The following is a 26,520-nucleotide window of genomic DNA, read 5'->3' on the forward strand; positions in this document are numbered from 1 at the left end:
TACCTATTTTACTGCTAGGTAACAGGGGCATAGGGTGAAAGAAACTCTGCCCATTGTTTCTCGCCGGCGCCCGGGATCGAACCCGGGACTACAGGATCACAAGTCCAGCGTGCTGTCCGCTCGGCCGACCGGCTCCCCCGACCGGGATCCCGCAGGGTTCAGTCTTTAGACTCCATACTGTTTCTTATATATGTAACTGATCTCCCAGATCGTATAGAATCATTCCTCTCATTGTTTTCTGTTGATGCAAAAATTATGAGGAGGATTAAGACGGAGGAAGACAGTATGAGACTACAAGATGCCCTAGACAGACTGCTTGAATTGTCCAACAAATGGCCACTAAAGTTCAACCCGAGTAAATGTAAGGTGATGAAACTAGGCATTGGAAACGGGAGGCCAGACACATGATACAGAATGGGAGATGAAGTCCTTCATGAAATGGACAGAGAGAAGGATCAAGGAGTTGATATCACACCAACCCTTTCTCCTAAAGCCCACATCAAAAGAATAACATCTGGAGCGTATGCGAGGCTGCTAACATCAGAACTGCCTTCAGGATCATGTGTAAGGAGTCATTCAGAAACTTGTATACCGCATATGTACGACCAATCCTGGAGTATGCGGCCTTAGCATGGAGCCCGTACCTTGTCAAACACAAGACGAAGCTTGAAAAAAATCAGAGATATGCCACTAGGCTAGTCCCAGAACTAAGAGGCATGAGTTACGAAGAAAGGCTGCGAGAAATGCACCTCACAACACTAGAAGACAGAAGAGTAAGGGGAGACATGATCTCTATCTCCAAAATTCTCAGAGGAATTGACAGGATATATAAAGATAAACTGTTTAACAAGGGTGGTATGCGAACAAAGAGTCACAGGTGGAAATTGAGTACCCAAATGAACCACAGGGACGTTAGAAAGAACTTTTTCGGTGTCAGAGTAGTTAACAGATGGAATGCACTAGGAAGTGATGTGGTGGAGGCTGACTCCATACACAGGAATCTGTACATCAGTTGATTGACAGTTGAGAGGCGGGACCAAAGAGCCAGAGCTCAACCCCCGCAAGCACAATTAGGTGAGTATAATTAGGTGAGTACACACACACACATCGGGGGCATGGTAGCCTGGTGGATTGCGCGCAGGGCTCGTAATTCTGTGGGATGGGTTCGATTCTTGCACCAGGCAGAAACAAATGGGCAAAGTTTCTTTCACCCTGAATGCCCCTGTTACCTAGCAGTAAATAGGTACCTGGGAGTTAGTCAGCTGTCACGGGCTGCTTCCTGGTGTGTGTGTTTGTGTGTGGGGTGGAGAAAGAAAGAAAGAAAAAAATGGGTTAATAGTTAGTTAGTTAACAGTTGATTGACAGTTGAGAGACGGGTAGAAACAGCAAAGATCAACCCCCACAAATACAACTAGGTGAATATCCACACACACACACACACACACACACACACACACACACACACACACACACACACACACACACACACACACACACACACACACACACACACACATCTCAAGGTTTGTTACACCAATGCTGATGGGGTATCTAATAAAGCAGAAGAGATAAAAGAAAGAGTGAGTGAGGCAGATCTTGACATAATTGCAATTGTGGAAACTAAAATTAATGACATGATCTCAGATGCAATCTTTCCTGAAGGGTACCAGGTGATACGAAAAGAGAGGACACAGAGACAGGGAGGGGGAGTGGCACTCCTAATAAAGCGGAAATTGAAATTTGAAGACCTGTGAAATCAGGTTACCAATGAGTGCACAAGCTTCATACATGGAACTCTGACAGTAGAGGGGAGGAAGAGTGTGATCTTGGTAATCTACAATCCCCCACCAAACAGTAGAAGACCCAGGCAGGAGTATGATGACAACAACAAGGCATGCATAGATGAACTGCAGAAGGCAGCAACACTAGCCCACAGAACGAGAGCGAAGCTGCTGATCATGGGGGGACCTAAATCATGGAGAGATAAATTGGGAATCAAGGAATCCCCATGGAGGTGACGAAACGTGGGGAGCAAAGTTAGTAGATGTTATAGTCAGGAATTTCCTAACACAACATGTGAAGGAAGACACAAGGGAAAGAGGAGGAGATGCACCGAGCCTATGAGACCTGATTTTCCCCCAGAACATAGAAGATATCGAGAATTTAGAGCATGAAATACCTCTAGGGGCCAGTGACCATTGTGTCCTAGTCTTTGACTACATGATGGAATTCAAACTTGTGACCATGGGACCAGAGATCTGGAAAAGGAGAGTTGACAACAGGAAAGGGGACTATAAGAGGATAAGGGACTATTTGGGTGAAGTGCAGTGGGAGGAAGAAATTAGAGGAAAAACAGTCTAAGATATGATAGACCTAGTCATACAGAAATGCCAGGAGGCCGAAGAGAGATTTATACGAACAGTAAAGGGAAAAAATAAGAAGGACTATAATAACCCATGGTTTAATAGACAGTGTCAAGAAGCAAAAATGGCCAGCAGGCAGGAGTGGAGGAAGTACAGAAGACAAAGGACAGAGGACAACAGGATCAGATACAACAGAGCTAGGAACGATTACATTAACATAAGACGAACATCGGAAAGGGACTATGAGAACGATATAGCAATCAAAGCGAAAAAACAACCTAAGTTACTACACAGTCATATAAGAAGAAAAATGTTGGTGAACGACCAAGTGACAAGACTAAGGAAGACAGAGGGGGCATATACTGAAAGTGACAAGGAAATCTGCGAGGCACTGAATGCCAGTTTCCATGGAGTGTTCACTACCGAGCCTGAGCAGCTCCCATTGTTGGCAGGGGTTACCCTAGATGAAAGACTATCAGATATAGAGGTGACAGCAGAGGAGGTTATGAAACAGTTGACAACTCTAGATGCAACTAAAGCAGTTGGACCAGACAAAGTATCACCGTGGATACTAAAAGAAGCAGCGCAGGCCCTCAGCGTGCCTCTGGCAATGATCTTTAATGAGTCACTTATGTCGGGAGAATTGCCCAGTTGCTGGAAGAAGGCAAATGTCGTGCCGATCTTCAAGAAAGGCGATAGGGAGGAGGCACTTAACTATAGACCTGTATCACTGATAAGCATTCCCTGTAAAATACTGGAAAGAATAATTAGGCTACGACTGGTTGCACACTTAGAGAACGTTAGGTTTGTGAACAAACATCAACAGGGGTTCTGGACAGGGAAATCGTGCGTAACAAACCTTCTGGAATTCTATGATAAAATAACGAGGATAAGACAGGACAGAGATGCTGGGCAGAGTGCATATTTCTGGACTGCCAAAAAGCCTTTGATACAGTACCGCACATGAGACTGCTGTTCAAACTCGAGAGGCAGGCGGGGGTGGGGGAAAAGGTCCTAGCATGGATAAGGAACTACCTAACAGGAAGGAGCCAAAGAGTTACGGTAAGGGGCGAGAAGGCGGACTGGCGAACAGTAACATGTGGAGTACCACAAGGATCGGGGCTGGGACCAATTCTATTTCTTGTATTTGTTAACGACATGTTTACAGGCGTAGAGTCCTACATGTCGATGTTTGCGGATGACGCAAAGTTGATGAGAAGAGTTGTGACAGATGAGGATTGCAGGATCCTCCAAGAGGACCTGAACAGGTTGCTGAGATGGTCAGATAAATGCTACTGGAATTCAACACGAGCAAATGTAAAGTTATGGAATAGGGACTAGGAGATAGGAGATCAAAGGGACAGGACACAATGAAGGGGAACAGCCTACCTGTGACGACGCCAGAAAGAGACCTGGGTGTGGACGTAACACCTAATCTATCTCCTGAGGCACATATAAATAGGATAACGACAGCAGCGTACTCTACACTGGCAAAAGTTAGAACATCATTCAGAAACCTAAGTAAGGAGGCATTTAGGGCGCTTTACACTGCCTACGTGAGGCCAGTCTTAGAGTATGCCGCCTCATCATGGAGTCCCCATCTGAAGAAGCATATAAAGAAACAGTAAAAGGTTCAGAGGTTTGCAACGAGACTCTGCCCAGAGCTACGAGGGATGGAGTATGAGGAGCGCCTGAGGGAACTGTGCCTTAGGACACTAGAAAGAAGAAGGGAGAGGGGGGGGGCATGATTGGAACGTATAAAATACTCAGAGGGATTGACAGAGTGGACATAGCGAAATGTTCACACGGAATAGTAACAGAACGAGGGGACATGGGTGGAAGCTGGAAACTCAGATGAGTCACAGGGATGGTAGGAAGTTTTCTTTTAGCGTGAGAGTAGTGGGAAAATGGAATGCACTTAAGGAACAGATTGTGGAAGCAAATACTATTCATAATTTTAAAACCAGGTATGATAGGGAAATGGGACAGGATCCATTGCTGTAAACAACCGATGCTCGAAAGGCGGGATCCAAGAGTCAATGCTCGATCCTGCAGACACAACTGAGTAACACACAAGTGAGTACACACGCACACAAACTCGCACCACTAATTACTTGGCCTCTCTCTCCTGAGACTCCAGACTGCTTCTAAGCCTTGGTTTTTAATGATTTTCACTTAATGAAGAACTAATAATATTATTATATCATCAGGCAGCCCCATGTGAAATAATGTTTCTGTTCCCAGTACGTATCGTTTGTTATCTTCGGAGCTACTGTTAAGAATTTTGACTGAGGAGAGAAAGAAATGAAAATTAATTATAGTTATTAAAATTATAAAGAAAAATGAGCGACTAGGATCGGGGACAACGGAACACGAAAGTGTTTTATGTTATCATATAAGATCATCCAATTGAATATAATCTCTTGTACTTAGTTAATAGTACATAGACCATATTTAAGGTACTTTATCATACTTCTACAATTTAAATTGTTGTTTATAGTAGATGAATATTATCTGTTGATAAGTTATAGTGCTAGGCTGGACTATATACACGTTTAAATCCCTGATTTAAACAGAACCAGTGTTCAGTCATAGAACTGATTTTATTAAAATCTTATCCGTGTATGAAAAATACAAGTTAATGTGAGATACTTGTCTGCAGGTGGACTGGAACTTCAATCAACTAATTCATTTACCCCACCTGCCCCTTACAGCCCACAATCTGTCATTAAGAAAAGAGGAGCTAGGATTTATGACCAAGCTATAGACTTTAGTTGAATTAATTTGCAGACAGTAATTTTTAATTTAGTACAGTACAAGTCCCTAGTAATCTCCTCTCATATCAATCCCGGCAAGTTTTCCCCACAAGTGTGAGCTCAAGATGAGTGTGGGCTCAAGATAAGTGTGAGCTGATGGTGAGTGTGGGCTTAAGATGAGTGTGGGCTCAAGTTGAGTGTAAACTCAAGATGAGTGTGGGCTCATGATTAGTGTGGGCTCAAGACGAGTGTGGGGTCAAGTTGAGTGTGGGCTCAAGGTGAGTATGAGCTCAAGATGAGTGTGGGCTCAATATGAGTGTTAACTGAAGATTAGTGTGGGCTAAAGGTGAGTGTGGGCTTTAAATGAACTTGGGCTCAAGATGAGTGTGACCTCTGGACAAGTGTGGGTCTTTGACGATTGTAGAATAATATAATTAGGTCCCATGGTCATATGTTAGGAACATATTGTCACATAATTCGCCACCATAGCAGAGGAAACTTCCTATTTCTTCTTACCTTCGTTATTCATCACTGTGTATACCGCGTATTACGACCGGAATGGAGTTCACCCACCACCACCAGTACGCCCTCCACTCAGCCCGAGAGCCCACAGGCAGGTGTGCGGCTGCAAGCTCTGCCAGTTCCTTGTTACGTCTAGGTAACTGCCTGTTACACTGCCGGCTCCTTGTTCCAAGCCTCGGTGACAACGGTTGTGACGTCACCGTCAGGGGGTATCCCAGGTGCTCTGGGAATCAACATTACGACCTCAACCCGACGCTTGTCAACAGCAGCTTCGCGTCCAGGTTGTAATTGTTCATGTAAATACTTTCAGGGTCATCCTTATTTTTGTGTTGAAGCTTATACATGTGTTAATATAGTTTCTCTTGTATGCTAGTCAAGTATTCCCAGTCAGGAGTTTCATGATTTTTTAATGTTATTTGTTTATTTTGATATAAGAGTAAACTATAATTTTTTCTACACTCCTGTGTTCACTCCTTCACTTTCGTTTAAATGTGAAGTATATGTGCCTATCTGCCCGGTATACCCCCAGTACCATTATCACATCACAATATGGTCCCTACACACAACCAGCAATATTCAGACATACAATACTACAATAATTGACCAACATTTCCACAATAAATGGTTGGAGATCAGCGAGATGCTGCACATCAGATGCTGCTTTCGCTATGACCAAGATGATACCGTCTAGCATACTGCCAGTGCCATCATTGAGACACAGGGGACTGATAGACTGCAGTGAATCTATTGATCCAAGTGAAAAATCACCTCACTCCTGGTTATATTTCCGGGGAGCTCCAGTTTAATTGTACATAGAGACTCAGAGACACTTCAAGGTGTTACACAACCAAAGACCAACATTCGCTCCAAACACCATTACCACCTACGGGATGTTCATGCCCGTGCCGCCTCTTGCGGTGCCTTAATCTTTAACAAAAACAACATTTAAATGTTTTCACTTCTACTCTGCCTTTGAAAATGTTGACAGGGTCAACAAAACATATCTATAACCGTCAGGCAATAATTAATCTGTAAAATAAACTTTGGAGAGGTAATTTGTCAACGTCTTGCTCAAGTGAAGATGAACTTGGGAAGTAGGGAGTAGATTCGTCTTAAATTCATTGATCTCACTCTGTCTGTACTATAGATATATCAGTTATATATCTTCATTAATATAAGAAAATATTTTAAGCTGCCGACCTCATGGTTACGATTAGTCTCACACAATTTTCCATGATGAGTTGTGATTGTATGTTGAGTGTCATAAGGTGGTTCGAGTCGACCGCCATGCCCTTCCTTAATGAGGATTGGCTCCTCAACTAACAAGGATTGTTCGTTTGTTCAAACGAACCTTTACATTTTTATTTATATATATATTATGGAGCCCTGTTATTTGTCCAAACGACAGGGCTCCATCAAGGAACATATAATCTCTTCTCACAACCAGACCATCACCAGAGAAATCTTAACAAACAACACAGAAATCATTGATAGATACCACGATAGAAGGAGATTCGACATCAGCGAGGCCCAACACATCAAAAAGACAACACCAGCAATCAACAGCCAATTAATGCATAACTATATTCCACCCACTTCAAGACCCTGAACAACATAGAAGCAGCAAGAGGAAATATGGGCCAATAGGCCTTCTGTAGATACTTTCATTCTAATGTTTTCAAATCAAATTTATACCCATTGATTCGTGTTCTGTCACCAAACCCAAAAATATTTGTGTCATATCACCTCACCCAATATGAATATAAGCATGATATATGATATTTGTAAACCTGTCTTTGAAAATCTAAGAAGTCTTTGCAAAACGCTTTTAGGCATCAGACAATAAATCAAAAATGAGAAAATGAACTTTGGAGAGTTAATATTTCAACTGCCCTCGACAGTGAAAAAAAACTTATGAAATATTGAGAAGATTCGTGTTAGAATCATCAATCTTACCCTTTCGGTCACATTCAACAATGTATATATATATATATATATATATATATATATATATATATATATATATATATATATATATATATATATATATATATATATATTCCTCTGAAGTTGGTCTAGTGCCCAAGACGCAACAGGCATTTCCCCTCTGAATAGCAACACTGAGGCGCTGGAACAAGAAACTTTTTGCTCTCTGGTCTTTTGTAGCGCTAATCAATTTGTCCCCCAATTCCTTCAGGAACTTCAATGCACATTTTCCCTACGAATCGAGGGTCTCCGAGCCGATCGGAACAAAGCTGTAACAGTGTGCCAGTCCTCTGTATTTAATAATTTTCTGCGATTCCCTGAAAGAAGCAACACCACCGCTTTCACGTGTGCTGTAGTGGAGGTAGGTACTGGCCAGTGTGGCAGCACACGTGTAGTCCCATACCACTTGCTTACCATCCTTCCAAGGTAGCAAGGTGACCCCATCTGGGCGCTTCTGAGGGTCGTTAGGTCTGGATAAGTGTGGTTCTCTTTGTGCCGGGCAGCGGGCTGTGGCGAGGCTCCTCTTGATGATGTCGTTGACTTCTTCATGTCTTGCAATTTTACCCTGTGATTTACGACATACCAGACCATGACGACCATATTGGTCTGCCATCGCAGTTCCGCAGATGCACCTATGTTCGGTGAGGATGGGGGCGGCAAGGCGAAGGGCAACTCCAATGCGGAGAGCGTCATGACTGAGGCGAGTTCCCAGGGCTGCATTGGGCACAGCAAATAGAAAATCCCCGGCGTGGGGTGCTGTTACCGCTAGAAGACGGGCTTTACTTTCAGCATCAGCGTTGTCAATCATTGCTGTGACAGTCTTTTCCATTATGGGGCTATCCCAGTGGGCCTGCTTGTGGTCTTTTGGGACTTGTGATCGGGGTTGAGGGTGTGCAATGGTGTCCCATTGTCTGGCTGCTTCGATGAACGTTTGGTCACGAGTTCCCGCTGTCTCTCTCATACGCTCTGGTAGGATCTGCCCTACCAATTCGTTGGCTGCTGTACATGAGGATAAGAATGCTGGAAGTGCTACCTCAGTTGCCTTTCATATCCTTTCGTATCAGTTGCCTTTCGTATTGTGATATATATATATATATATATATATATATATATATATATATATATATATATATATATATATATATATATATATAAATATTGGTGTATACTGGCAGCAGGTTTTCTTTCAAACATGTTTCATTGAATATGACCGCATATTCTGTATTTATTATTTTCTGGTTTAGGGCTTCTATCCCTCTAACTATTTTCTTAGCATCAGGGCTTAATTGGACTCAAAGAAGCAGCGAAACAACTAAAAAATCTGAAAGACGTAACAATAAGAAAAGCCGACAAAACAGCAGCATATGTATTGATTCCTACCCATGAATACATGAACAAAATTAGCGACATCCTAAGTGACGACTCCAAATTTCAACGAATCACGAGGAACCCCGTAGAAGACCTTAAGCGGAAAGTAAACAAAACAATTACAGCAATCAACGCAAAGAAAGGTAGTGTGCATTTCAATAAACTTCAAGGCGACTATGGCTTAGGATATGCCTACGGCAATGTTAAGACGCATAAACCAGGTAACCCATTACGCCCTATAATCAGCCAAATACCAACCCCAACTTATCACCTGGCAAAGAAACTCAATGAACTCCTAACTCCATACACTCCAAGTAAGTTTAGTCTACAATCATCAGCAGATTTCCTAGAATTGATCAAATCTACCCAGCCCGATGGAATCATCGCTTCCCTGGACGTTGAATCCCTTTTTACCAACGTCCCAGTCGACACAACCATAGGAATGATACTGGACAGAGTATACAGAGACGAGAGCACCCCCAAATTAGACATACCTGAGCCACACTTGAAAAGTCTTCTCGAAGCATGTACAAAGGAAGCCCCTTTCATCAGTCCACAAGGAGACATGTATTTACAAATAGACGGAGTAGCAATGGGCTCCCCCTTAGGAGTTTTATTTGCTATTTTTTATATGGGAACCATCGAAGATAGGGTCTTCAGTAGCAGACAAAAACCAACTGTATACTGCCGTTATGTAGATGACATATTCGTAATAGTAAAAGACTCAGATGAACTAAATGACCTAAAAAGACACCTAGAGAGAGAGTCAGTACTCCGATTTACACATGAAAATAGTGAAAATAACAGTCTGCCATTCTTGGATGTACTAATAACAAAAACAGGAACCTCTTTAAGCACCAACGTATATACCAAGCCCACCAACATAGGATTATGCCTGAACGGTAGAAGTGAGTGCCCCCAAAGATACAAAGCCAGTGTTCTCAATGCTTATATTCGTCGAGCGCTTACCCACTGCTCTGAATGGAGCAACGTGAGTAGAGAGTTTGAAAGAGTAACTCAGGTATTGGTGAACAACGGATATAGCAACGCGGAAATAAACGCTGCTATAAGAAGACACTTGGACCGTTGGTATAATTCAGAACCTAGAACAGAAACCACAACACCCCCAATAAAATTATATTACAAATCAACCATGCACAGTGAACATATAAAAGAGGAAAGAATAATGAAAGAAATAACCCGGAAAGGAGTAAAAAGCACTACTCCTAACCAAAACATAAACCTGATAATATTCTACAAAACCAAGAAGACTTCCGAACTCCTTATCAAAAACAGCCCGAAGCCGACGGAGAACCCTCTACAGCAGTCAAGCGTTGTATACATGTACACTTGCCCCCACGAAGGATGTAACCTTCAATGTAAGTACATAGGTATGACGTCGACCAAGCTGACGAGGCGTTTGACATGCCATCTTCAATCTGGTGCCCCTAGGAATCACATGAGACAAGCCCATGACATTACTCTAACAAGAGAAATGTTGAACAAGAATACTTGCATAATAGACAAAACCCAAGATTCAAGAAGATTACAAATTCTTGAGGCAATTCACATAAGAATAGAGCGACCTACCATGAACACCCAAATCACGGAACTATTTACTCTACCCACCATGAGAGTAAGGACAAGACAAGAACATATCGATGCCAACACAGAAGACAATGTCCAACATAACAGGCCAATTACACTGGATTAATCTTTGTGTTTAGATAGGAGATGCCTCGTATGGGCCAATAAGCCTTTTGCAGCCCCTATGTTTATCCCTTATGTATCCCCCCATGTTTTTCACCTTCATTGTATTATCACCTGACCTAATGCGGGTATAAAATCAACTAGTATTGTAAGATCTGTTCACTTGAGAATGAACCATGGAGGTTCGAAACGTCGTGCAAATTATACAAATAAGTGTAATACACTCTAGAGTAAATCACTTCTTTTCTTCACCTTAAAAGTACGAAAATGAGTTTTGGAGAACTCCTATTCCAATTAAGCCCTGATGCTAAGAAAATAGTTAGAGGGATAGAAGCCCTAAACCAGAAAATAATAAATACAGAATATATAAATATATATATATATATATATATATATATATATATATATATATATATATATATATATATATATATATATTTATATATATATATATATATATTAATACATATATTAATATATATATTAATATATATATATATATATATATATATATATATATATATATATATATATATATATATATATATATATATATATATATATCACAATACGAAAGGCAACTGATACGAAAGGATATGAAAGGCAACTGAGGTAGCACTTCCAGCATTCTTATCCTCATGTACAGCAGCCAACGAATACATGTGAGTACACATACATATATATCTCCCAGCTGGGAACGCCACATTGTCGATCAAGAGGCTGCGGCATTGCTAGAAGCTGCGAGAACACCACATGACACTGCCCGACTTAGTGATGTAACAGCTCCCCATGCAGGTGACTTCCAATTAACAACCCCAATATCAGCAACTGGCACTCGTCTCTCAAAGCAGGACCTCCAAATTACTTTGGCTCTCTGCCATGCTGTCCCAATCCACACCGAAAACAGGAGTATTTGCGGGGAGGTAGTGGCCGACAGATAAGGACGGCATGGCCTTCCCTGCCAAATGACAGAAGGATGGCATGCAAGACACGGCGAGGTTAACGATATTATTAAGAGAAGCCTAACCACAGCCGGTTGTCTAGCAGAGAGAGAGCCCCTATGCCTCACAACTCTGATGAGCCTGTCGGTAGCCCAGACGAGATCATGGTGAACCCCTGGAAGAATGGTAGACAGTTGGTGGGGGACTACACATGCGTTTCAACTTTACCCAACACCTGTGTTAACTTCAGTACTGCACAGGCAGGAGGTGCTGCCAATCACCGGGAAGCAGCAAAGTCACGTAAATACAGAGACCTTGATCAACACTACAATTTTGTCCCCATTGCCTCAGAGACACTTGGTGCCTGGGGTAAAAGTGCTGCTGGTTTTTTTAACGAGCTGGGATTCCAACTAATTGAAACAACTAGAGTCCCTAAAGACACCAGTTTTCTCCTTCAGTGCCTTAGTGTGGCGATCCAGAGAGGAAATGCTCACTGCATCCATGGTTCCTGCCCGCCATCTGAGAAGCTGGAAGAGCTCTACAACTTGTGACAAGTAGCCTTGTACCCTGCATGTAACCAATATTGAAACCCTTTTAAAGCAGCAAGCGTCCTCCCCAGACGCTGTCATATATTTTAACATACTGTGTATTAAATTTGGTTTGTTCTCAGAAATATAAATTAATATTATTATACCAAAAAAATATATGTATAGTTAGGCGTAAGTTAGGTTAGGTGTTTAGGTTCTGTTAGCGATTATTTTTATTTGAAGTACGTGGGGTAAAGTGTTTATAGAATTGTGGATAGAACAGATGACATGTGCGAAGCACGTGTTCCGGATGTGTTCGGACGTCATCAGTTGAGAGTCGTGTGTAAACTGCTTTTCATTCATAAACAGGGGGTTTGGCGACTGGATTAACGACCTTGGATCTTTATTTTCGAGGACGGGCTGCTACTTCACACAATCTGTCCTCGACTTCAGTCCATTACATCCAGCGGTCGACCCCACAGACGCATTCATAAATTTTAATATGCTGTTCATTCAAAACAGGAATTTTCTCAAATATAAATTAACACTATAATATATTAGCATAATGTGCATATATATACCCATAGGTTAAATTAGGTGTTTAAGTTCTGTTGGTGATTATTTGAATGTAGTTCGTGGGTGTAGCATTTATAGCGTTGTGGTTCGAACAAAATTCGTCAGTAAAGCACTTGTTCCGGAAGTGTTCGAATGAAATCAGTTGTGAGTCGAGTGTAAACCGTTTTTGATTCATAAACAGGGGGTTTGGAGGGTGCTTGGAATCACTTTTGCGTCTTTGTGTGGAGGACGGGCTGGCTACACACGACTCACAATTAATGACGTGCTTCGTTCAGACGTCCTAATCTCGAATCCCCACCTCTCTAAACCTAACCCCTCCTCCCCCTTAACCTAAGTTACAACTAACTATTCAACGCGTTCTGAGTTAATATTACCTTATATTTGAGAAAAAAATAGATTTTGAATGTGAAGGGTGTTAAAATTGATGAATGTGTCTTCTGGTTTGACCGCCGCCTGGACGAGCCTAGTCTGAGGACAGGTTGCATGACTCCTGGAGCAGGTGGTTCAGTTGTCAGCTGTGGGCAGTGAAGGTTGCGTCGTGATCAGTGTGCGGTCGAAAAGTTGTAAAAAATCAATGGCAAAAAATAAATGTTCAATATCAACTACTGTGTCACGGATAAGAACAGTAAATGTTCAGTTTTAGTGACTTTGAGTGTAAACTATTGTGGTGGCGTTAATAACATGCTGTGGTTGTCAGCGCCACACCAAACCGTTGTTGACGAACAGTTTGTGTGTTGTCACTAGAATGACCACTAGAAAAGTTTAGTTAGTGTGTCAACGGATTCCTAAATTATTCGTGTCTGCTGCGTCAAGACCTGAAAGTGCATTGTGCTTAATAGTGTGGAAGAAGCGTAGACTGTTCCGGCGTAGCCAGGACAGGATACGCCATCACTGCTATAATTGGGTAAACTGGCAGTGTGGGGTTAGCCACCTGACACAGTGCCTTCATCCTTCAAACAAAAAAGGTATGAAGCTTTTTCACCCTCAAGTGTCCCCTTGAATTAAAATGTGATGATTATATTATACTCGTAGTTTATGAGGACGGAAAAAGTATTCAAATGGTTTCCTTATATCATAACAATTATGTGCTTTCATACCATTACAGGTAAGTGTCTGAAAAGTCTTTGGAGAACCGAAAGCCAAAAATTTTGAGGTAGGTTCTTAGTTCTGTATTGTACGCTCATTTATTAAGATTTAACAAACCCGGGTGTGAAAGTTGTTTACCATTTTCGGCCGTGCTGTAATTATAGTTATGGAGACGTAAGTGTCCAGTGATGCTGTACTCATCTCGTAAAATAGCTCCCTCTGGTACACTGGAGTTTTACACATTGTGCTGAATTAACAAAGTTAGATAAATTAACTACCATTGTTGTCGTATTAGAGGAGGGGGGGGGGTGGTTGGTGGGCCCTGGGGAGGAGGACTGATAGGAACGAGTGGAGGTGGGGGGGGGGGGGGGGGGGGGGGAATAGACGTTTTGTGTGTGTGGAGGCCTTATTATTGTGAGTCACGAGATGGATTGTGAGTTGAGAATTGTAAATTGACGGATTATTAGTTGTTGATTGTAAGTTGAGAGTTTTGGTTGGAGGGTTGTACATCCCCCATTTCCCTACTATTGCAAGGGGACTTAAAAGTCGAGGTTACAGAGATGGAGCTTTTGTGTGCATATATGATGGAGCTTTTGTGTGCATATATATGTCTGTAAAGCAGAAAAGAAGACAAAAATACTGTTTATAGTTACTAATTACATATTCATATAGTCACTGGTGTTAGTTTATTTATTAATTCTTTATAAGGAAATAGTCATCATATATTACGCTAATATATGAAGACTATATAAAATAAACTTATGAGAATGTAGATAAATAAAGTCTTTTTAGGTAACATTGAAATTTGTTTAGTAATATTTAATGACTATAATATTTACAATTCTCTCATTCATTATACATACAATGAATAGAGATATTGACTATAAATGATTAGTAAACGAAAAATACAATTGTTTCTACCTTCGAAAAGCGACACAGTGATAGGAGAGACACCGAAAAATGTCGTGAGTATTAATTTATAGTTTTTTTCTTTTATGAAAATGTAGGTTTTTTCCCCTGAAACAAAGATATAAATATTTCCACGAAGCAGTGTTGCATAGTATTCCTGAAGTGAAAGTTTACATTAGCGTAGTGTATTTAATATACCGTAGCTTAATGTAATCAGTATACCATTTGATCAGCATATTCAGTATACTATGGGTTTATTTATTCATTATAAAATAGGTAAATATAGGCGATAAAGTATGCCTTGCTTATTATATCTAATATAATATTGCTTGGTACGTTCAACATGCTATTGTTGCGAATACTCAACATTGCATGAGTGTGAATTCAATATATCTATTTATTGGAATATTCATTATATAATATCTTTGTATATTCAGAATTCCATGGGATAGAATTCCACTGTAACAATTGGTTGCAGTTGCGTCACTGCTCATCAAATAACGTGGCTCCCGGTCAAACTATATAAAATATACAACAACACCTTTATATGAGAGTAATAGATATGCGTTATACGCTACGTTCTAAATTTAATGGAATTAGCTACGTGTGTATATACCAAAACAATGACGAAATGCATAATTTTTAGTGTATTAGGATATACACCATAATCTTTTTTTTAGAAGAAATTAAAACTTAAATAATTTTTTATTGAGGGAGGAAGGAAGGAAGAAAGGGCGCTTTATTATATTTTATTGCATATATAATAATGGGAGTCAATAACGAATAGTTATTCAACGTCTGATTTATGTGCAAGATAAGTTGCAAGTCAATTTTTCATTGAAAAGGCTTATTGAAGGCTCACACGACGTTGCCATTCAGAACTTTTCAAGAAATTAAGGGTAATGGAATACTTTTCTTCAACTGTATCAAGCTCATTCCTACATACCATTCCTGTCTCCACACACCCTACCCTCCCCCCGTCTCCACACACTACCCTCCCCCCCCCCGTCTCCACACACTACCCTCCCCCCGTCTCCACACACTACCCTCCCCCCGTCTCCACACACTACCCTCCCCCCTGTCTCCACACACTACCCTCCCCCCGTCTCCACACACTACACTCCCCCCGTCTCCACACACTACCCTCCCCCCGTCTCCACACACTACCCTCCCCCGTCTCCACACACTACCCTCCCCCCCCCCGTCTCCACACACTACCCTCCCCCCCTCCGTCTCCACACACTACCCTCCCCCCGTCTCCACACACTACCCTCCCCCCGTCTCCACACACTACACTCCCCCCGTCTCCTCACACTACCCTCCCCCCCCCCGTCTCCACACACTACCCTCCCCCCGTCTCCACACACTACCCTCCCCCCCCGTCTCCACACACACTACCCTCCCCCCGTCTCCACACACTACCCTCCCCCCGTCTCCACATACTACCCTCCCCCCGTCTCCACACACTACCCTCCCCCCGTCTCCACACACTACCCTCCCCCCGTCTCCACACACTACCCTCCCCCCGTCTCCACACACTACCCTCCCCCCGTCTCCACACACTACACTCCCCCCGTCTCCACACACTACCCTCCCCCCCCGTCTCCACACACTACCCTCCCCCCGTCTCCACACACTACCCTCCCCCCCCGTCTCCACACACTACCCCTCCCCCCGTCTCCACACACTACCCTCCCCCCGTCTCCACACACTACCCTCCCCCCGTCTCCACACACTACCCTCCCCCCCCCGTCTCCACACACACTACCCTCCCCCCGTCTCCACACACTACCCCTCCCCCCGTCTCCACACACTACCCCTCAACGTCTCCACACACTACCCCTCCCCCCGTCAGGCCAATCCTGGAGTATGCAGCCCCAGCATGGAGTCCATATCTAGTCAAGGATAAGACTAAACTGGAAAAGGTTCAAAGGTTTGCCACCAGACTAGTACCCGAGCTGAGAGGTATGAGCTACGAGGAGAGACTACGGGAATTAAACCTCACTTCGCTGGAAGACAGAAGAGTTAGGGGGGACATGATCACCACATTCAAGATTCTGAAGGGGATTGATAGGGTAGATAAAGACAGTCTATTTAACACAAGGGGAACACGCACAAGGGGACACAGGTGGAAACTGAGTGCCCAAATGAGCCACAGAGATATTAGAAAGAACTTTTTTAGTGTCAGAGTGGTTGACAAATGGAATGCATTAGGGGGTGATGTGGTGGAGGCTCACTCCATACACAGTTTCAAGTGTAGATATGACAGAGCCCGATAGGCTCAGGAATCTGTACACCTGTTGATTGACGGTTGAGAGGCGGGACCAAAGAGCCAGAGCTCAACCCCCGCAAACACAACTAGGTGAGTACAACTAGGTGAGTACACACTACCCTCCCCCCGTCTCCACACACTACCCTCCCCCCGTCTCCACACACTACCCTCCCCCCGTCTCCACACACTACCCTCCCCCCGTCTCCACACACTACCCTCCCCCCCGTCTCCACACACTACCCTCCCCCCCGTCTCCACACACTACCCTCCCCCCGTCTCCACACACTACCCTCCCCCGTCTACACACACTACCCTCCCCCCGTCTCCACACACTACCCTCCCCCCCTGTCTCCACACACTACCCTCCCCCCGTCTCCACACACTACCCTCCCCCCGTCTCCACACACTACCCTCCCCCCGTCTCCACACACTACCCTCCCCCCGTCTCCACACACTACCCTCCCCCGTCTCCACACACTACCCTCCCCCCGTCTCCACACACTACCCTCCCCCCCTGTTTCCACACACTACCCTCCCCCCGTCTCCACACACTACCCTCCCCCCGTCTCCACACACTACCCTCCCCCCGTCTCCACACACTACCCTCCCCCCGTCTCCACACACTACCCTCCCCCCCTGTCTCCACACACACTACCCTCCCCCCGTCTCCACACACTACCCTCCCCCCGTCTCCACACACTACCCTCCCCCCCCGTCTCCACACACTACCCTCCCCCCCCCCGTCTCCACACACTACCCTCCCCCCGTCTCCACACACTACCCTCCCCCCGTCTCCACACACTATCCTCCCCCCGTCTCCACACACTACCCTCCCCCCCTGTCTCCACACACTACCCTCCCCCCGTCTCCACACACTACCCTCCCCCCGTCTCCACACACTACCCTCCCCCCCCGTCTCCACACACTACCCTCCCCCCCCGTCTCCACACACTACCCTCCCCCCGTCTCCGCACACTACCCACCCCCCGTCTCCACACACTACCCTCCCCCCGTCTCCACACAATACCCTCCCCCCGTCTCCACACACTACCCTCCCCCCGTCTCCACACACTACCCTCCCCCCGTCTCCACACACTACCCTCCCCCCGTCTCCACACACTACCCTCCCCCCGTCTCCACACACTACCCTCCCCCCTGTCTCCACACACTACCCTCCCCCCGTCTCCACACACTACCCTCCCCCCGTCTCCACACACTACCCTCCCCCCGTCTCCACACACTACCCTCCCCCCCTGTCTCCACACACTACCCTCCCCCCTGTCTCCACACACTACCCTCCCCCCGTCTCCACACACTACCCTCCCCCCGTCTCCACACACTACCCTCCCCCCCGTCTCCACACACTACCCTCCCCCGTCTCCACACACTACCCCCCCCCCCCGTCTCCACACACACTACCCTCCCCCCGTCTCCACACACTACCCTCCCCCCGTCTCCACACACTACCCTCCCCCCGTCTCCACACACTACCCTCCCCCCGTCTCCACACACTACCCCCCCCCCCGTCTCCACACACTACCCTCCCCCCCGTCTCCACACACTACCCTCCCCCGTCTCCACACACTACCCTCCCCCCGTCTCCACACACTACCCTCCCCCCGTCTCCACACACTACCCTCCCCCCGTCTCCACACACTACCCTCCCCCCCTGTCTCCACACACACTACCCTCCCCCCGTCTCCACACACTACCCTCCCCCCGTCTCCACACACTACCCTCCCCCCCCGTCTCCACACACTACCCTCCCCCCCCGTCTCCACACACTACCCTCCCCCCGTCTCCACACACTACCCTCCCCCCGTCTCCACACTACCCTCCCCCCGTCTCCACACACTACCCTCCCCCCCTGTCTCCACACACTACCCTCCCCCCGTCTCCACACACTACCCTCCCCCCGTCTCCACACACTACCCTCCCCCCCGTCTCCACACACTACCCTCCCCCCCCCCCGTCTCCACACACTACCTCCCCCCGTCTCCACACACTACCCTCCCCCCGTCTCCACACACTACCCTCCCCCCGTCTCCACACACTAACCTCCCCCCGTCTCCACACACTACCCTCCCCCCCGTCTCCACACACTACCCTCCACCCCGTCTCCACACACTACCCTCCCCCGTCTCCACACACTACCCTCCCCCCGTCTCCACCCACTACCCTCCCCCCGTCTCCACACACTACCCTCCCCCCGTCTCCACACACTACCCCTCCCCCCGTCTCCACACACTAACCCTCCCCCGTCTCCACACCTACCCTCCCCCCGTCTCCACACACTACCCTCCCCCCCGTCTCCACACACTACCCTCCCCCCCGTCTCCACACACTACCCTCCCCCGTCTCCACACACTACCCTCCCCCCCGTCTCCACACACTACCCTCCCCCGTCTCCACACACTACCCTCCCCCCGTCTCCACACACTACCCTCCCCCGCTCCACACACTCACCGTTCCACACACTACCCTCCCCCGTCTCCACACACACTACCCTCCCCCCGTCTCCACACACTACCCTCCCCCCGTCTCCACACACTACCCTCCCCCCGTCTCCACACACTACCCTCCCCCCGTCTCCACACACTACCCTCCCCCCGTCTCCACACACTACCCTCCCCCCTGTCTCCACACACTACCCTCCCCCCGTCTCCACACACTACCCTCCCCCCCGTCTCCACACACTACCCTCCCCCCGTCTCCACACACTACCCTCCCCCCGTCTCCACACACTACCCTCCCCCCCGTCTCCACACACTACCCTCCCCCCGTCTCCACACACTACCCTCCCCCCGTCTCCACACACTACCCTCCCCCCCGTCTCCACACACTACCCTCCCCCCCGTCTCCACACACTACCCTCCCCCCGTCTCCACACACTACCTCCCCCCCGTCTCCACACACTACCCTCCCCCCGTCTCCACACACTACCCTCCCCCCGTCTCCACACACTACCCTCCCCCCGTCTCCACACACTACCCTCCCCCCGTCTCCACACACTACCCTCCCCCCGTCTCCACACACTACCCTCCCCCCCGTCTCCACACACTACCCTCCCCCGTCTCCACACACTACCCTCCCCCCGTCTCCACACACTACCCTCCCCCCGTCTCCACACACTACCCTCCCCCCGTCTCCACACACTACCCTCCCCCCGTCTCCACACACTACCCTCCCCCCGTCTCCACACACTACCCTCCCCCCGTCTCCACACACTACCCTCCCCCCGTCTCCACACACTACCCTCCCCCCGTCTCCACACACTACCCTCCCCCCGTCTCCACACACTACCCTCCCCCCGTCTCCACACACTACCCTCCCCCCGTCTCCACACACTACCCTCCCCCCGTCTCCACACACTACCCTCCCCCCGTCTCCACACACTACCCTCCCCCCGTCTCCACACACTACCCTCCCCCCGTCTCCACACACTACCCTCCCCCCCGTCTCCACACACTACCCTCCCCCCGTCTCCACACACTACCCTCCCCCCCGTCTCCACACACTACCCTCCCCCCCGTCTCCACACACTACCCTCCCCCCGTCTCCACACACTACCCTCCCCCCGTCTCCACACACTACCCTCCCCCCGTCTCCACACACTACCCTCCCCCGTCTCCACACACTACCCTCCCCCCGTCTCCACACACTACCCTCCCCCCGTCTCCACACACTACCCTCCCCCGTCTCCACACACTACCCTCCCCCCGTCTCCACACACTACCCCCCCTCCGTCTCCACACACTACCCTCCCCCCGTCTCCACACACTACCCTCCCCCCGTCTCCACACACTACCCTCCCCCCGTCTCCACACACTACCCTCCCCCCTGTCTCCACACACATACCCTCCCCCCCGTCTCCACACACTACCCTCCCCCCGTCTCCACACACTACCCTCCCCCCGTCTCCACACACTACTCCCTCCCCCGTCTCCACACACTACCCTCCCCCCCGTCTCACACACTACCCTCCCCCCGTCTCCACACACTACCCTCCCCCCGTCTCCACACACTACCCTCCCCCCGTCTCCACACACTAAGACCCTCCCCCGTCTCCACACACTACCCTCCCCCCCGTCCTCCACACACTACTACCCTCCCCCGTCTCCACACACTACCCTCCCCCCGTCTCCACACACTACCCTCCCCCCGTCTCCACACACTACCCTCCCCCCCCCCGTCTCCACACACTACCCCTCCCCCCCGTCTCCACACACTACCTCCCCCCCGTCTCCACACACTACCCTCCCCCCCCGTCTCCACACACTACCCTCCCCCCCGTCTCCAACACCTACCCTCCCCCCGTCTCCACACACTACCCTCCCCCGTCTCCACACACTACCCTCCCCCCGTCTCCACACACTACCCTCCCCCGTCTCCACACACTACCCCCCCCCGTCTCCCACACACTACCCTCCCCCCGTCTCCACACACTACCCTCCCCCGTCTCCACACACTACCCTCCCCCGTCTCCACACACTACCCTCCCCCCGTCTCCACACACTACCCTCCCCCGTCTCCACACACTACCCCCCCGTCTCCACACACTACCCTCCCCCGTCTCCACACACTACCCTCCCCGTCTCCACACACTACCCTCCCCCCGTCTCCACACACTACCCCCCCCCGTCTCCACACACTACCCTCCCCCGTCTCCACACACTACCCTCCCCGTCTCCACACACTACCCTCCCCCGTCTCCACACACTACCCTCCCCCCGTCTCCACACACTACCCTCCCCCCGTCTCCACACACTACCCTCCCCCCGTCTCCACACACTACCCTCCCCCGTCTCCACACACTACCCTCCCCCCGTCTCCACACACTACCCCCCCCCGTCTCCACACACTACCCTCCCCCCGTCTCCACACACTACCCTCCCCCCGTCTCCACACACTACCCTCCCCCGTCTCCACACACTACCCTCCCCCCGTCTCCACACACTACCCTCCCCCCGTCTCCACACACTACCCTCCCCCCCGTCTCCACACACTACCCCCCCCGTCTCCACACACTACCCTCCCTCCCCCGTCTCCACACACTACCCTCCCCCCCCGTCTCCACACACTTCCTTCCCCCCCCGTCTCCACACACTACCCTCCCCCCGTCTCCACACACTACCCTCCCCCCGTCTCCACACACTACCCTCCCCCCGTCTCCACACACTACCCCCCCTCCCGTCTCCACACACTACCCTCCCCCCGTCTCCACACACTACCCTCCCCCGTCTCCACACACTACCCTCCCCCCGTCTCCACACACTACCCTCCCCCCTGTCTCCACACACTACCCCCCCCCCGTCTCCACACACTACCCTCCCTCCCCCGTCTCCACACACTACCCTCCCCCCCCGTCTCCACACACTACCCTCCCCCCGTCTCCACACACTACCCTCCCCCCGTCTCCACACACTACCCTCCCCGTCTCCACACTACCCCCCCCCCCGTCTCCACACACTACCCTCCCCCCGTCTCCACACACTACCCTCCCCCGTCTCCACACACTACCCTCCCCCCGTCTCCACACACTACCCTCCCCCCGTCTCCACACACTACCCTCCCCCCCCGTCTCCACACACTACCCTCCCCCCCCGTCCTCCACACACTACCCTCCCCCCGTCTCACGCACACTACCCCTCCCCCCCGTCTCACACCCTACCCCTCCCCCCCGTCTCCACACACTACCCTCCCCCCGTCTCCACACACTACCCTCCCCCGTCTCCACACACTACCCCTCCCCCCGTCTCCACACAACGTACCCTCCCCCCGTCATCCACACCATACCCTCCCCCCGTCTCCACACACTACCCCTCCCGCCCTGTCTCCACCACACTACCCTCACTCCGTCCTCCGACACACTACCATCCCCCCCGTCCTCCACACACTACACTCCCCCCGGTTCCTCCACACACTACCCTTCCCCCCTGTCTCCACACACTACACCTTCCCCCCTGTCTCCACACACTACCCTCCCCCCGTCTCCAACACCTACCCCTCCGCCCCGTCTCCACACACTACCCTCCCACCCGTCTCCACACACTACCCTCCCCCTGTCTCACAACACTACCCCTCCCCCCCCGTCTCCACACACACTAGCCCTCCCTCCGTCTCCACACACTACCCTCCCCCCGTCTCCACACACTACCCTCCCCCCGTCTCCACACACTACCCTCCCCCGTCTCCACACACTACCCTCCACCCCGGTCTCCAGCACACTACCCTCCCCCGTCTCCACACACTACCCTCCCCCCTCTCCACCACACTACCCTCCCCCCGTCTCCACACACTACCCTCCCCCCCGTCTCCACACACTACCTCCCCCCCGTCGCCACACACTAACCCTCCCCCCCCGTCTCACACACTACCCTCCCCCCCCGTCTCCACACACTACCCTCCCCCCGTCTCCACACACTACCCTCCCCCCGTCTCCACACACTACCCAATCCCCCCGTCTCCACACACTACCCTTCCCCGTATCCACACACTACCCTTCCCCCCGTCTCCCTATGCTACACTACCCTCCCCCCCTGTCTCCACACACACTAAGCCCTCAACCCCGTCTCCACACACTACCCATCCCCCCCGTCCTCCACACCTTACCCTCCCCCCTCGGTCTCCACACAACTACCCTCCCCCCCCCGTCCTCCACACACTAACCTCGCCCCCCGTCTCCACATGCACACTAACACCCTCCCCCCGTCTCCACACACTACCCTCCCCCGTCCCTCCACACACTAACCCTACCCCCTGTCTCCACACACACTAACTACCCTCCCCCCCGTCTCCACACACTATAACCCTCCCCCGTCTCCATACTACCGTCTCCACACACTACCCTCCCCCCGTCTCCACACACTACCCCCCCCCGTCTCCACACACTACCCTCCCCCGTCTCCACACACTACCCCCCCCCCGTCTCCACACACTACCCTCCCCCCGTCTCCACACACTACCCTCCCCCGTCTCCACACACTACCCCCCCCCCGTCTCCACACACTACCCCCCCCCGTCTCCACACACTACCCTCCCCCGTCTCCACACACTACCCTCCCTCCGTCTCCACACACTACCCTCCCCCCGTCTCCACACACTACCCTCCCCCGTCTCCACACACTACCCTCCCCCGTCTCCCACACTACCCCCCCCGTCTCCACACACTACCCTCCCCCCGTCTCCACACACTACCCTCCCCCCGTCTCCACACACTACCCTCCCCCCGTCTCCAACACTACCCTCCCCCGTCTCCACACACTACCCCTCCCCCCGTCTCCACACACTACCCTCCCCCCCCGTCTCCACACACTACCCTCCCCCCCCGTCTCCACACACTACCCTCCCCCCCGTCTCTACACACTACCCTCCCCCCGTCTCCACACACTACCCTCACCCCCCCGTCTCCACACACTACCCTCCCCCGTCTCCACACACTACCCTCCCTCCGTCTCCACACACTACCCTCCCCCCCCCTCTCCACACACTACCCTCCCCCCCCGTCTCCACACACTACCCTCCCCCCGTCTCCACACACTACCCTCCCCCGTCTCCACACACTACCCTCCCCCCCCGTCTCCACACACTACCCTCCCCCCCCCCGTCTCCACACACTACCCTCCCCCCGTCTCCACACACTACCCCCCCCCGTCTCCACACACTACCCTCCCCCCGTCTCCACACAATACCCTCCCCCCGTCTCCACACACTACCCCCCCCCGTCTCCACACACTACCCTCCCCCTGTCTCCACACACTACCCTCCCCCCGTCTCCACACACTACCCTCCCCCCGTCTCCACACACTACCCCCCCCCCCGTCTCCACACACTACCCTCCCCCCTGGCTCCACACACTAGCCCTCCCCCCCTGTCTCCACCACTCCCTCCCCCCGTCTCCCACACACTACAAAAAAAAAAAAAAATCCCCCCGTCTCCACACCTACCTCGCCACTGCCGTCTCCACACACTACCCTCCCCCCCGTCCTCACACACTACCCTACCCCCTTCCTCCACACGTACCCCCGGGCCGTCTCCACACACACTACCAAAAACACGGGGTACCCTCCCCCAGTCCTCCACACACTAAACCCTCCCCCCTCTCACACACTACCCTCCCCCGTCTCCACACACTGAACCCCCCCCGTTCTCACACACTACCCTCCCCCCGTCTTCCACACTACCCTCCCCGTCTCCACACACTACCCTCCCCCCGTCTCCACACACTCCCCTCCCCCCTTCTCCCACACTACCCCTCCCCCCCCGTCTCCACACACTACCCCCCTCCCGTCCCAACCACACTACCCTCCCCCGTCTCCACACACTACCCTCCCCCGTCCCCGTCTCCACACACTACCCTCCCCCCGTCTCCACACCTACCCTCCCCGTCTCCAAACACTACCCTCCCCCCTGTCTCCCACACTACCCTCCCCCCCGTCTCCACACAACTACCCTCCCCGTCTCCACACACTACCCCCCCCTCTCCACACACTACCCCTCCCCCCGTCTCCACACACTACCCTCCCCCCGTCTCCACACACTACCCTCCCCCCGTCTCCACACACTACCCTCCCCCCGTCTCCACACACTACCCTCCCCCCGTCTCCACACACTACCCTCCCCCCCGTCTCCACACACTACCCTCCCCCCGTCTCCACACACTACCCTCCCCCCGTCTCCACACACTACCCTCCCCCCCGTCTCCACACACTACCCTCCCCCCCGTCTCCACACACTACCCTCCCCCCCGTCTCCACACACTACCCTCCCCCCGTCTCCACACACTACCCTCCCCCCGTCTCCACACACTACCCTCCCCCGTCTCCACACACTACCCTCCCCCCCGTCTCCACACACTACCCTCCCCCCCGTCTCCACACACTACCCTCCCCCCCGTCTCCACACACTACCCTCCCCCCGTCTCCACACACTACCCTCCCCCCGTCTCCACACACTACCCTCCCCCCGTCTCCACACACTACCCTCCCCCCGTCTCCACACACTACCCTCCCCCCCGTCTCCACACACTACCCTCCCCCCGTCTCCACACACTACCCCTCCCCCCAGTCTCCACACACTACCCTCCCCCCGTCTCCACACACTACCCTCCCCCCCGTCTCCACACACTACCCCTCCCCCCGTCTCCACCACACTACCCTCCCCCCGTCTCCACACACTACCCCCCCCCGTCTCCACACACTACCCTCCCCCCCGTCTCCACACACTACCCTCCCCCCGTCTCCACACACACTAACCCTCCCCCGTCTCCACACACACTACCCTCCCCCCGTCTCCACACACTACCCTCCCCCCGTCTCCACACACTACCCCCTCCCCCCGTCTCCACACACTACCCCTCCCCCCGTCTCCACACACTACCCTTCCCCCGTCTCCACACACTACCCCCCCCCTCTCCACACTACCCTCCCCCCGTCTCCACACACTACCCTCCCCCGTCTCCACACACTACCCTCCCCCCGTCTCCACACACTACCCTCCCCCTCT

This window comes from Procambarus clarkii, chromosome 14 (assembly GCF_040958095.1).
Source record: "Procambarus clarkii isolate CNS0578487 chromosome 14, FALCON_Pclarkii_2.0, whole genome shotgun sequence".
Lineage (NCBI taxonomy): Eukaryota > Metazoa > Arthropoda > Malacostraca > Decapoda > Cambaridae > Procambarus > Procambarus clarkii.